The sequence below is a fragment of the Poecile atricapillus genome, chromosome 13 (assembly GCF_030490865.1).
Source record: "Poecile atricapillus isolate bPoeAtr1 chromosome 13, bPoeAtr1.hap1, whole genome shotgun sequence".
Lineage (NCBI taxonomy): Eukaryota > Metazoa > Chordata > Aves > Passeriformes > Paridae > Poecile > Poecile atricapillus.
This window is the reverse complement of record NC_081261.1, coordinates 15,564,142-15,577,625: the sequence shown is the minus strand read 5'-3', so window position 1 is coordinate 15,577,625 and position 13,484 is coordinate 15,564,142.

The following is a 13,484-nucleotide window of genomic DNA, read 5'->3' as shown; positions in this document are numbered from 1 at the left end:
CCGGCCGCCGCCGCCGCCGCCGCCTCCTCCTCCCGCCGCCGCCGCCGCCGCCGCCGCTGCTGCAACAGCCCCCGCGGCCACCAGCCGGCCGCGCTCTCGCGAGATCTGCCGGAGCGAGGAGAGGGCGCGGGAAGGCGGCAGAGAGCGGCCCCCGCCGCCGGCCGCCCCGGCGAGCACGGCGGCAGCGCCGCGCCCCCGAGCGGCCGCCGCGGGTACTGCACCCCCCGCGCACCGGCGCCGCCGCCGAGCCCCGCTCCGGGCACCGGCCCCGAGCGGCCGCGCTCCCGCAGCCCGGGCACAGCCGGCCCGCGACAGCCGCCGGCTTCGTGCTCCCCGCAGGGAACCGTGCGGGAGAACGCTCGAGCAGCGGGCCCTCCGCCCGGGTGGGATGGCCGGGATGCCCGGGTGGGATATGTGCTTATTGGGGGTTGATAATGAAGTTAATTAAAAGGGCTATGGCGCGGGGCTGGGAGGCTCGGGAGCGCAGCGGGGATGGGGACCGGGGGGACCGGGCGTCCCCCCGCAGCGGGGCTTTGGAGGTGGGGCTTGGAGGTGGGATTTTGGAGGCTTGGAGGTGGATTTTGGAGCTTTGGGGGTGGGTTTTGGAGTTTTGGGGGTGGGTTTTGGAGGAGATGCTTTAGCCTCTATTCCTCGTTTCCAAACCCTCAATTTTAAGCCAGCTCCAGCCCAAGTAAGGATGTTTTCTCCTGGTGCTGCAGGTCAGGAAGCAAACTGGCAGGATTGCTCTGGGCAGAAGTCACTTTCCTGCCTGCTGCTTCCAGCACTGCTGACTTCTGTGGAAGGCATGGATGTACCTCTAGCATCCCAAAAACCCTGCAAGCATCGCGCAAGGAGCGGTGCTGTGAGGTGAATTTTGGGGTGGAATGTGCTTGGCACACAAATGGCTTTCTCGGGGAGACAGGGAGCGAGCTGCTGAGGCATCTTGTTGTGTTAGAAGATGCTCAGATAGCACAGGAGGAACCCCCAGCCTGCCCCATGGCTGTGGTTAAAGCCCTGGCGACTCCGTGGGTAATAAAAACAATACACAGAGAAACAGTTTCCTTTTACCACAGAAACAATATTTCAGCCCTGGCTGAGCTGCAGCTTGCCAGCTGTCGGCTGCAGGAAAGCCCTGGGTGCTGGGCATGTGTTTGATTTCCAGCTTCCCTGAACTGTCTTGGGTGTGTTTCCCAGCATGGGAACTGCACGTCCAGGTTGGCATCACCCATGGCAGGCTGCAGGCTGGTGCTTTGGCAACCCCCCTCTCTTGATTTGCTCTTTTTATCCTCAAATCAAATGGCATTAAACAACCTGAACGAGGCCTATCCATGTGGCCTGTTGCTGTCACCACCAGGTATCCTTGTGGATGAGCCACTGCTTTATCCGTGTGGTAGAACTGGGAGATGCCTAAGGAGCTGTGTTTGTGTCCTGGAGACACGTGGCTGCTCTGTCTCTGACTGGGGTGCAGTGAAAATTGCTGGTGCTGAGGTTGTTTTTGCTCCCCAGCACAGGCCAGTGGTACTGTTTTGGGAGTGGATGTGCTCCAAGTGGATAGCAGCAATCCTGGAACCACCTGCCGGTGTCGGTGCTTTGGTGGGATGATGTTTGGTGGGATTCTGCTTGCCCAGCACCATGGAGTGTTGGAAGTCACAGCCACTACCTAATGCTGTGATTTTGTGCCTGAGTTTGGCTTGAATAAGGCATTTGCTTGTCGAAGTAAACAGAGCAAAGGAAAAAAAAGTGTTTTTCTTTCCAAAAGAGAATCTTTTCAGTGGGAGCTGTACCACAACAGCCCATCCTGGGGACCCGCAGGAACTTAAATTGGTCTGCCCAGTGCTAAAACGAGATCATGTGGCCAAAGCAAGCTTGGGATGGCTGCTGAATGAGGCAAGGTGCAGAACAGGATGGACCAGTGATGGATAAGTGCAGGAGTCAGGGGAATCTCTTCATACATTATCCAGGTTTGGCCTTTTACAGGCCAAAGACTGGATTGGGATCTTGCAGGGAACTCCTGCTCACGTGCTGCTCATCCTGGCTGTTGCAGTCCTATCGGTGTCTCCCATATGGTTATCAGGCTGCACACTGCGCTGCCTCTGTGGCTTCTGCTGAAACCCATCCCAGACCTCTGCTCTGAAAATCAAATCTTTTCATCTCCAGCCCCACAACTCTCAGTTTGGAGATTTCACAAGATTTTCTAACAGTTTCTCCCCTTCCACGTGTCTCTCAGTAGCAATTATAGCCCCTTCAGCCCTGTTCTGACAGCCTAAATGAAAGCAAATTTAGGTAGCTTCCTCTAATAAGATTATCCTCCTTTCTTTGTTGTAGTCATTTTTCACAGCAGTTTCAGTTCCTCAGAAAAACAAGGGAAAAGGTTTTCAGAGTTGTGGCTGGGATTTCAGGCTTAAGATCAATGGACCTTTTGTTTTGAAATCCAATTCAGTGGGCTTTTAAGAACATATCTGATCATTACTGTGAGCATCTCAAAGTTTGGAGCTCCAGCCTGTTATTCAGCTATGAAACAACAACTCCGCTGACTCCGAGAGCTTGTACAAACATTTCTAATCAACAGGAGGGAAGCTAAGAGCCATTCAAACAACAGATAAGATTAGTAACTGAAGTGGCTGGGCTGCAATTGTTATTGTGCAAGTCAAAGAAAAGGCTGTCACACACAGAGGGTGTTGCCAAGCAAGATTCATTTGAGTGGCCGAGTCATTCTTCTCTTGTCCGCTGTCCGAATTCTCCTGCAGTCTTCCCAGATCTACTCAGGCTGAGTCAGGCGATCTGCTGGGTTAGGAGGTCACTGAGTTTAGACTTTTTTCCAGGTTGTGTCAGGTATTTCCCTTGGTCCCGTTCTTGTCCAGCACCCCTACCATGGAAAAGGGAGCGTGTTCTGCTTCAGAGAGCTTCCTGTGCCCTGATAGGAGCTGGAGCACTGAAACAATCCAAACCAACTTGCTGTTGCCATCTCTCGGATGCAGAGCACCCAGAAAGCTTCTACAGCCATGGGGGGATGTCTGAGGCTGGGTGAAGGCTCAGCCCTGAACATGAATGTGGAACAGGATGGTGAAAGCTCCCTTTTCTTTCCATCTGGGTCCTCTTCGGAGCGTGCCTTTGGAGAGAGGAGTTCAGCACGGCTCGTCCGCTGTCGTGAGGCGTTGGTTACCCCGTGAACAAGCCCCATCGTGTGCAGCAAACAAGAAACCAGCACACAACATATGAAAGTCATTTAGGAAGACAGGAATGATGAGCGGCGCACACAATAGCGTTGCTATTAGGGTCTGTCGATCCTAATTAAAAAAATATTTCTCAATGAAAATTATTTATAAAAAGAAATCACAGTGACCCTAAATCAAATTATTTGTGAATGGTTTTTAGTCTCCCAGATCAGTTAAAACTCCTGTGTTAGTCACTGGACTTCATCCAAGCTACATGCTGAATGAATAACATCCCTGCCAAATTTCATTTTTTTTTCACCCTCACCCAGTTTGGCACAGGACAGTTAAAGTCATTTTTCTAAATATCTTTCAGAACATCAAGCAACTGTAAAATAACAATGGAAAAGCTTGGCCACAGACAACTGCAGCCCTCCAGTTGGAACCGCTTCTCTCCAAGAAAGCAACTCCACTTCCTTTGATGATCTGTTTTGGGGGAGCACCAAGACAAGGATTCCTCCGTGGGGGTACTGGAGGGTCACTGCCCCAGGGGTGACCCTGCCAGGGAGCCTGGATTCCAGATGTTCCAGAGTGGGGCATGGCTGGATCCAGACTGGCCCTGGCTACAGGGGTTGTGTCATTTTTTAGGCCACCTGCTAGAGGGTGACATCCCGAGGACGTATCAACCATTCCTTGTCCACAGCAGCAGTTTCCATGGTGAGCTGTAACGACGCCTCTTTTTCTTCCTCTTCAGAAACAAAAACAAACAAAAAACAAACAAAAAAGAAAGAAAGAAATAAGGAATCAGTGACTGCACAATGGCAGAACAAGTTCTTGCTTCTTGTGTCTGCAAAGATAAAGTGCTAATTCTTCTAAGCACTATGTGATGTCCTATCCAAGTGAATTAAGTTTAGGATTGTTTTCATGATGGCTTGTTTCAACTCCAGTGTGCTTTCTTTTCTCCTTTGACTGCCCTGCAAATCCCCCACTGCCCTTTTCTCAGCTGGCTTCCCCCTCATTTGTTCTTTCTGACCATGGAGGACTCTGAGGTGTTGTCACCTGCAGAGAGCAAAGACCACCCCCAGTTCTTGGTCCTCAGAGACATATAAGAGGGAAGCATGGCTCTCCATCTCCCCACATAATCCAGGAAGTTCTGGCTGATCTTTGTTGAAAGCTAGCAAAAAATGGCCACCAAATTCCAATCTTGCTGGTTTTCAATGAAAATAATTTAGAAACCCAGGGCTTTCTGCTCCTTGTCTCCTAAGGAGGAGTAAAGAATAGAGCCCAGCATCGTGTGCAGCAGTGAGCAAAGGCTGTGTCACCTCTGTATGTGAATGCCTGTTTCCCAGTATCCAGGTGGCTTCTTTGCCTCCAGCTGAGCTGCTGTGATGCCTGGCTGAGCCTCCTCCTTCCCTTCCCTCTTCCCATGCCCATGGCACTGGCTGGGAAGGTGCTCTGTCCACGGGGACATCCAGGAAGGTGGGCACAGCTGGCTCACAGGCACAGCAGCTCAGGCTCCTGGTGACCAGCTGGTTGGTCCTTTTATTAAGATGCCAGCACCTCCTGTGTTTTTGCTGTTTGATTCCTCTTGTTTTGGTGCTGCCTTGCTGCTGTTTCCAGAGCTGTGCCTGGGCAGTCCTGTTGTTCCTCCAGCCGTCACTCCTGGTTCTGCACTTGCACAGCCGTGCAGCAAGGCAGCTGACACCCTCTCTGGGCTTGCTTTTCCTTCTGGGCTTAAGGACATGCTGGGGTTGTGGGCTGTGGATCCATCCCCTCAAGGCACATTTTTGGGAAGTGTGCTTTAGGAAGCACTGACTGGCACTGTCTGCAGTGTTCTGGGTTTCCCACCTTTGCCTGATAGAGGTGCATCCCTGTCCATGCCACATTGTCTGCTTTATCCTGCCATTAATTTGCAGCCTCTCAAGCTGTTGGATCACACCAGGTGGAGCCCCTGTTGTGTCTAAGAGCAGTCCAGCTGGTGCAGGCTTCCAGAGGAGAAAAGGGTGGGAGAAGGCAGAGAGAAGTCTTGGCACCAGAGACTCCCAGCTATGAGTGTGCCTCTTCCTCCAGCTAATGGAGCTTGCTGGCCATTTGTAACTTCTGGTTTTGAGGTTAATTCTCCAGCCCTTCCCTCGTGCAGCTTTCTGCAGGCTGGGATTCTTTCTCAGATTACTTTAAACCCCCTTTCCTTAAAAAGTATGTATGTTGGAATAAATCTTTTGCAATCTGTTCCCAAGGAGGAAGATTGCTCATAGAGCTGGGGTGAAATGGGCTGACTACTTCCATGTGGGACCAAAGAAACCCCAAACATCTGCGAGGACAAGAAGGAAGATACAGAACAAATCACAGTTTTGAAATGAGGTTTAGAACAAATCACAATTTACCAGTTTTACATCCAAGAAAAGGATGCTTTGACTTTTTCTTTTCCCCAAAAGTTTTTCTCTGAAGATGCTAACCTGAGTGTTGCCACTCTCAGAGGACACAGCGAGTCCTCAGCTCTCAGGTGGGCTGGCTGCTGCCAGCGTGACACGGTGCTGTGGTTTGACCCCAAATGGCAGCTCAGCACCATCATCCACTCCCTCACTCCCCTCTGATGAGATGGGAGAGAGAATCAAAAGGATAAAAACTGACAGCTGAGACAAAGACAACTTAACAGGGAAAGCAAAAGCTACGTGCACCAGCAAAGCAAAGTAAGGAATCTGTTCCCCACCTGCCATTGCAGGCAGGTGTTCAGGCACCCCCAGGTGCCAGGACATCAGAGCTGTATGGTCTGGGATATCCCTTGGATCAGTGGGAATCAGCTCTTCTGGCTGTGTCCCCTCCCAGCTCCTTGTGCACCCCCAACCTGCTCACTGGCGGGGCAGTATGAGAAGCAGAAAAGGCCTTGGCTTTGTGTAAGCCCTGCTCAGGCTTACAAAAAACAAAAACCAAAAACATCTCTATGTTATCACCCATGTTTTCAGCACAAATCCAAAGCACAGCCCCATAGCAGCTACTGGGAAGCAAATTAACTCCACCCCAGCCTCAACCAGCACACAGAATCCCAGTTCCCCATCCTCTGTGGGGTTTGATTTACATGACTCTGAAAGGAAAACTCTCCCAAAACTCACACAATGAAGAGCAAACTCCAGCTGTGCAGATGGAGCTGTGCAGTACAGACAAGTGCTCAGATCCATTGCTGAATTGCAGTAGCTGATGTTCCCAAGGTGGAACCTCTTGCTGCATCCCCCTGGACCCTGCACCCACCTAGTGATTTTAGTGTCCCCGGTTTGGAATCTTTTTTTCCTGTGGTGGTGCAAGCACAAGGATGCTGGGTGTATTCAAGGCTTGTTCTAGCACTGTTAAGCTCATTGCAGAAGCTCAGGACCTGCCTTTTGGCTCCCAGGGGCAAATATGTGTGTGTGTGAGTGAAGGCAGCCCTGCAGGCACAGCTGATACCCAAAGCAGTAATTTCAATGATGCTACATAAACCCAGGAATAGAATTATACCTACCTGGAGGAGAGCAGAGGCACTGGATCTTAATTTAAACTCTTCCAACTCCCCTCCCTCCCAATTCTAAGAGAAATGGACAAAAACATGCCCTGGAAGCTCTGCTGGAGCCCAGCCAGAGATGAGCAGGAAGGGGCCAAAGGCATTTCCACAGTTTGTGTTGCTGTGCAGGAGGCTTGGAGAGGTGTTTATAAACACCTTTTCTGCTCACAGTGCTCTTGGCCCCTCTCTGGCTCATGGCCAGGCCTGGCCCTGGTCCAAGCTTGTTTTGAAGTGTTTCATTCCCCCTGCTTTGCAGAGCTGCCTTGGTGCTGAGGCTGAGCAGGGATTTGCCCTGGGAGCAGGTCCATGCTCTCCAGGGAGGATTGGAGATGCTGTGCAGGTCCAGGAGACAGGAATTGCCCCCTTCAAAGCTATTCCTGCAGGTGGGTCTGAGTTTTCACACTGACCCTTGTGCTTGGTCTCACTCTGTCTGAGACAGGTGATGTGTCCCATGAGGTTGATCTTTCTCCAGCAGGTTGGGCCCTCAGGTGGGACAGGGATCCCACAGCCCTGTGGGATGGGCACAGATCCAAGCAGGGCACCAGCCCGGTGCTGGTGGAGCTGGTGCTGATGCTGTTTGGCAGTCACATCATCAGGACAGGAATCTGGTCGGGTCCCTGGCATGAAAACACTTGGTTGACTGTAAACAAACCTATTTACACAGATACTTCTCGGCCTGGCCTGGAGGATGGGGGAGCTTTGGTCCAGAAGAATTTATAGCTTGTAACTTCTAAACTCCTCATTATGCAAACATGAGAACAAGCAAGGCAACTCATTAGGGGCTGTTCACAGCAACTGGCTGTAGTGGCAAAGAAAACCTGTTTAGAGGAGATACAAGATGATCCCTGATGTCCTGGTTTAGGGAAATTTGGGAGAAAACCTCCAAATGGGGTCCCTCCAGAAAGCAAATTCAAGCGGCTCCTCCCCCAGCTGGTTCGGGAAAAAGATTTCCTTGGAGAAAAGTGGGAAAAAACAGTTTATTTAAAAAAAAAAGAATAATATTAAACAATAAAACCTCATGCTGTTTGAAGAGATGTTAAATCCAGAAAAGTCCTTTCCATGGGTGTAGCTCAGCTCGCTCAGGTTCTCCTCAGTCCCTCCAGTGCTGGAAAGGGCCCAGGCCCAGGCCCCGGTGGCCACAGCCGTGAGCTCCCGGGGTCTGGCTGGGTTTTCAGTCCAGAGCAGGTTTGAACAGATCCAAGAAAAAGGAAAAAAAAAATAAATCCAGGGAACTTCTCTGCCTCAGCTAACTAAAAAGCAACTAACAGCACAGGAGAGCTGTGTCCTGCTGTCTGTCCGTGCTGCAGACAGCACAGGCCAGAGCAGCATGGGGGGCACTGAGGGCTCTTTCTCAGCACAAACTGCGGCTTCTTCTTCCCCCCTTTGCTCTCAGAACCAGTCCTAAAGGTGCAGAACTTAATATGTAGCATAAACAAGGTGATTTGGGATACAGGCATCACAAAGTCACCCCAGGACACCTGAGTATGATTCTGTGGAGTGAGGGATCACAGGATGGGTGTTTGAAGCTGTTCTTCAAGTATTGCAGCACTGCCTGTTGCCCTGTCCTTCTGTGGCCCAGCCAGGTGTCCTGTCCCACACCTGGGAGGAGGCATCCACCAGAACCTGGTCCGTGTCTTTTTCAGGAGGATAAAGCTGTTCTTTAAACCACACTCCAGTGCTTTCCCTGGTGGGAAGTCACAGCTGTTCTTCAAGGAGGATGAAGGTCTGTGCTGTGCTGATACATGGAGGTATGGCTAGCTTTGCAATCCTCCTGTGAGAGGTGAGGGGGCTGCCACAGCTGAGAGATAGGTGTGATACCTCCCTTTAGAGATCCATCATTTTCTGGACCTCAAGGAAGAGAAAAGCCAACTTGGCTTCTCATTTAAGCTTTACCAAGAAGAAAATGGACTGTGGTGAGGGGGTTATTTAAGGCAGCAGAATCACTTGTCATTCACAAGGTGATGGGGTTGATTCTGACCGGCTCTGAGGTAATGAGAGGCCCAGCTCACAACTGCAGAGTCCTGTGAGCCTGCCCTGGGTGCTGGGACAAGGAAGAGTCAGGCACTATTCCTTTTCTGTGAGTGACTTCTCAGGGGCAACATTAAGAAATGTTGTACTCTAGCAGGGCAATGTCTCAAAGTATCAAAGTTTATTCAGTAATTATTTAACATTTGCCTATATATCTTTCAGAGCTGCTCTGGGGGTATTTTCTGGAGCATCATTGTGGCCCTGGGTGGGATTCCTTTCTGTCCTGTTGAGACCTGTCTGGGATTTGAGAACCTGGGATTCCTGCTCTCTGTGGCTTGTCTTTTATGAGACAACCAGCTCAAAAAAGTTGTCCCATAACTCATCTCAGTGTTTTAGGATTTTGCTGAAGAGGTGTTTAATTGAAAAGCTCTTAGTCCAAAAGCCAGACCCTTACCACTGAGGCAATATCTTTTCCTTTTCCTCAAAGATGCTGTGAGTAAAATGATGAAGGTGCTGAATTTTAACATGCTCTGGTTTCTCACAGAGCAAATTGGCTGCAGAGTCCACTCTGGCTTGGTGTCAGAGGGGAAACAGCTTCACTTTTATGAGGTAATTCCTTGGTTTTTAGACCCACAGGTTCCAGCTGGGGCTGTGCAATAGCCCTGCAGTAGACTGAATCACACCAGGAGGAGGAGAAAACCTCAGTTCCCCTAAATCCTGCTGCTGTGGAAAGCAGGACTTGCCTAGCACCAATACAGAATGCACCCAGCACAGCAAGAAGTCCTTCTCCTTCCCCAGAGATCATTAGGGGGGGTTCAACCTCTCACAATGTGTAGATAGAGGAGCTGGTTTGAGGATATTGCTTATGGGAATAATTTGGGAACTCATTAAAAAGAGAATTATAGAGCAGCCCTGGTGTGATTGAGATAACGTGGTGTGTAAGTGTGCAGGAAACATGAACATCCTCTCAATAATTAAATTCAATTAATTGTTTTACAGCTCCTCAGCAAATACCACGAGGTTCAGGTGGGGAGATGCAGTGCTGGGATTCCACCAGGTCTGGGTGGAGCAGGTAAGGGACTGGTTTGTGTTGGAGAGGAAAAGTATTTACAAACCAGAAGCATCAGCAGCCTGGCTTTGCTGGAGGCTCATGGGACAGTCTGCAGCCACAGCCCCTTGTTCTGGGGAAAGCAGTGCAGGGGGCTGGGAAGGAAAGGGGCTCTTGCACCTGGGAGAGGGGGTTAATTCTGCATCTCAGCATGAAAGGCCTGACAGCAAATGGCATAATAAAACAGCTGCCTTAATAAGACAGAATAAAATGAAGGATATATAATAGCTTGAGGAACAAAAAAGGAAGAACCAGGGAAGGGATGTGTGCAGCACTGGGGAAAATCCATCCTGGGTCCATCCAATGCTGCACAAGTGCCCTGCAGCTGAAGGGACATAAGGCTTCCTTGCCCTTGATATTTCCCTTTTTACTCTGCTGCTAAAACAGATATTTTATCAAGCCTTTTGCTATTGGGAATTTTTCAGTGAGACTAGAGAGCCCCCACACCATCTCCTCCCCCACCCAGCCTGGGGAGTGTCCTGAGGAAATGGGAGTGCACCAGGCTTGTTGGGGGACTTGGGACAGAGTGTCCCCTCAGATCAGAGCCAAGGCTCCTGCTGCCTCCCTGGCCATCCCCAGCCTGGGGAAACAAGAGGCTTGTGGCAGACCCCTGCTCTGAAGTGCCTCACTCAGGTCCCCATTGAAGGAGCAGTGGCTCCTGGAAGGGGAGCAGTGTGCTGTGTGTCATGGGCAGCCAGGGCTGTCCTGCTAGCTGGGGGCTCAGAACAGCCGTGCCAGACTGGTTAGAGCTCATCTATCCCAGAGTCTCAGGGTCCTGGGAGGGGCAGTGGGGTGGGAGCCCTGGGTGCTCCTGTGACTGCTGGCAGGATGAACACAGCCTCACTGGGCTCAGCCTCATCAACCCAAACAATGAAGGACCCCTGCCCCCGTGCTGTGTGCTCTCCTAGGGATACACCAGCTCCTGGGAAAGAAAGATCACCTGGATATTCACCCTCAGCCTCCCAAGCTGCACTGTAGGGCCACTGCCCTGTGGGACATGCCCCACTGAGGAAACTTTGGCTCTGTTGCCTTTGTACCTGCCCTCCAGGTAGTTTTTAGCCATTAACTCAGCCCTAAACTTCCTCTCAGACAGACTAAGTGAGACCATCTCCCATCATCCCTCCTTTTTGTGCCCGTGTTCCTGCCCCAAGGAGTCTCTAAGTGTGATCCAGCCCTCAGGAGAGGAGAGAGAGGCAGGAACAGCATCCCCTGGGGTCCTACCTGGGGCAGGTCAGCATTGGTGATGTCAGTGCCCCATCACTCCTGTAGCAAGCAGAGACTCCCACTGAATCCTCTGTTTTGTCAGAGCTGGGCTGGCATCTTTCCCAGGTGATGAATTTTGGATGAGGAAATACAAATTGCTGTCCCTGGCTCTGCAGGGCTAATCTCAGTGCAGATGCATGTGGTGCTGCCTGTGCCCTCAGCTCCAGGCAGGACGTGCTCAGCAAAGGGCTGAGGAGGGAGCTGCAGACCGGGAAAGATGTGTGGCCTTGGAGATGATGGGAGATTCTTGAAGTGCCCGAGGAGGGAGGATCCAGAACATGCACGTGCGTGCCCACGGATCACACGAGTGAGATGCAGCAGATGAGCTGCCTTGCTCTATTTGTAACCTCCCACTGCTGTTGCACAGACTTTGCAAGGAGGAGAAGGAGCTGAAAATGGAGCTGAAAATTGAAACTTGAGGCTCGGATGCTTGAGGGGGCTCAGGAGTCCAACTCAAGCCATCACTCCCCAGGGAAGTTCTGCTCCTCCTGGGCCCCGTGTCTTGCTCTCATGCTCAGCACAGAGTGAGACATTCATGCTCTACCTTGGAGCAAAAGTCACTTTCATTAACTTACTGAGGAAAGGAGACATAAAGACACAATTTAATTGCAAACCACAAGATTACAGAGTGATATGAAGCGAGGAAAGAATGAGGGAGGAAAAGGAAAAACAACTTGGTCTTATTTTTGAATTTATATCTCTTTATCTGGCTGAAGGAGAGCTGGGTGAGGACATGGCAGTGCCATGGTGTGCCCTGGTGGGTGGGATCCAGCCTCCCTCCCTTGGCATCACAGCTGGGATGTTGCATTTGGGATCTGAGAGCTGGTTTGGACAGTCCCAGGTGGCTGCAGCCTGGCCACTGGTGGGTGCAGGATGAGAGCCTGGTGTGCAGAGAGCCATGGACTGTCCTGTGCCCAGGCCCAGGCTGTGGATTTCCTGCCTGGATTCAGCACCTGCTGCCCTGGCTGTTGCTTTTGGAGAGTGCAGGATGTTCTTGGGAAAGGACATGGTAACAGGAGAGCACAAGGAGAACAAAGAGGGCTCCTCTTCAGTCCCAAGCAGCAGCCCGGGACAGTCCAACCCTCCCCTGATCCCAGCTCTCCTTGCAAAGGGCAAGATGGAAAGGTGAAGGATGAGGCTCCAGAACCCCTCCAATCCTCCCAGCTTCTTGCTGAAACTGCTAATTAAAGAGCCCATTTCATCAAGCAATTTTTTTCTGATGTGAAAACTTTTCCATAAGGAGCTAGTCCCGAATCCACCAACTCATTTCACATTTATTTTAAATCTACGCTTTATATTGTGTAGTTTCCTCCAGGGCTTGATTATCTTCTCAGTAAAAGCTCTGTTGTTCTGGTTTTTGAGGCCTATATTTAGCCTTGCTGTAAGGTCTGTGCACCTCTCAGTACAGGGCTCAGATGCTGCCACCTGAGCTCCTGGGCTTTCCTGTTTATTTGGATCTATTAAACAAGTTACCATTTCTGTAATATCAAGGGCATTTTCCAGCCACAGGCAGTAACTTGTTGCTGCAGAAATGGTCTCCTGCATCTCAGAAGTCATTTGGAGAGGGTCTCTTGTCTTACAGTGGCAAATTATATTTAAAGAGGGAATCAAGGGCAAAGCCAGCCAAAGAGCCTCGTCCCTCTCTATTATTGTGGTGGTATCTCAAGTCCTCATTGCCCGTGCTTCCTACACATGTAATAAGGCATACACCCACTCAGCATATTTTTACATAAGAATACACAAAACAGGCAAAAGTGGGATGGGACTTTGCCTATGAAGGGAATTCAGAGGTGCACAGACATACCTGATACCCTGGTACGACTGCAATTGTTGTTTAATACACAGGGGGGTGTAAGGAGGTTGTGTGGAGAGAAGGGAGAGAGAGACAGAGAGGAAATCAGAGTGGCTGGCAGTGAAATCCAGCCTGGGGAGAATCTCTGGGATGGAGGGATCTCACTGGAGGGCTGGAGACTGGGATACACCATCCTCTGGGGAGCATTGCTCCCACTGGTGCCATTTTGCACCGTGTCCTCATTCTGGTGACACATCTCAGCACCACTGTCCTTCTGGGGGACAAGAAGAGCTGCCTCGCTGATCACCAGCCTCCACCTCTGCCAGTCCCACCTCAGGAATCCTCTGGCTGTGGGCAGTGGTGACCTACAGAGGCTCCCCTGTCTCCTCCACCCTGAGTGAAGCCCTCCTGGAGCTGGAGCTGCTGACAAACGTGTTGGATGCAGCTGTCTGTATCCAAGGAACGGCGTGTGAGCGGCACAGCGAGCCAAGGCACGCGATGGGAATGATCAGCGGGCAAAATCTGGGTGCTAAGGCACGGGTTGGAACATCTCATTGGAAGGCTGGGAGGAAAAAGGGAAGGCTGAATTGTTTATGGTTTGTTTTTCATTCATCATTCCTGCTCGTGTGGGTGGACAAGGAGTGAATGAGTTTCTCGGGGAGGGCAGCA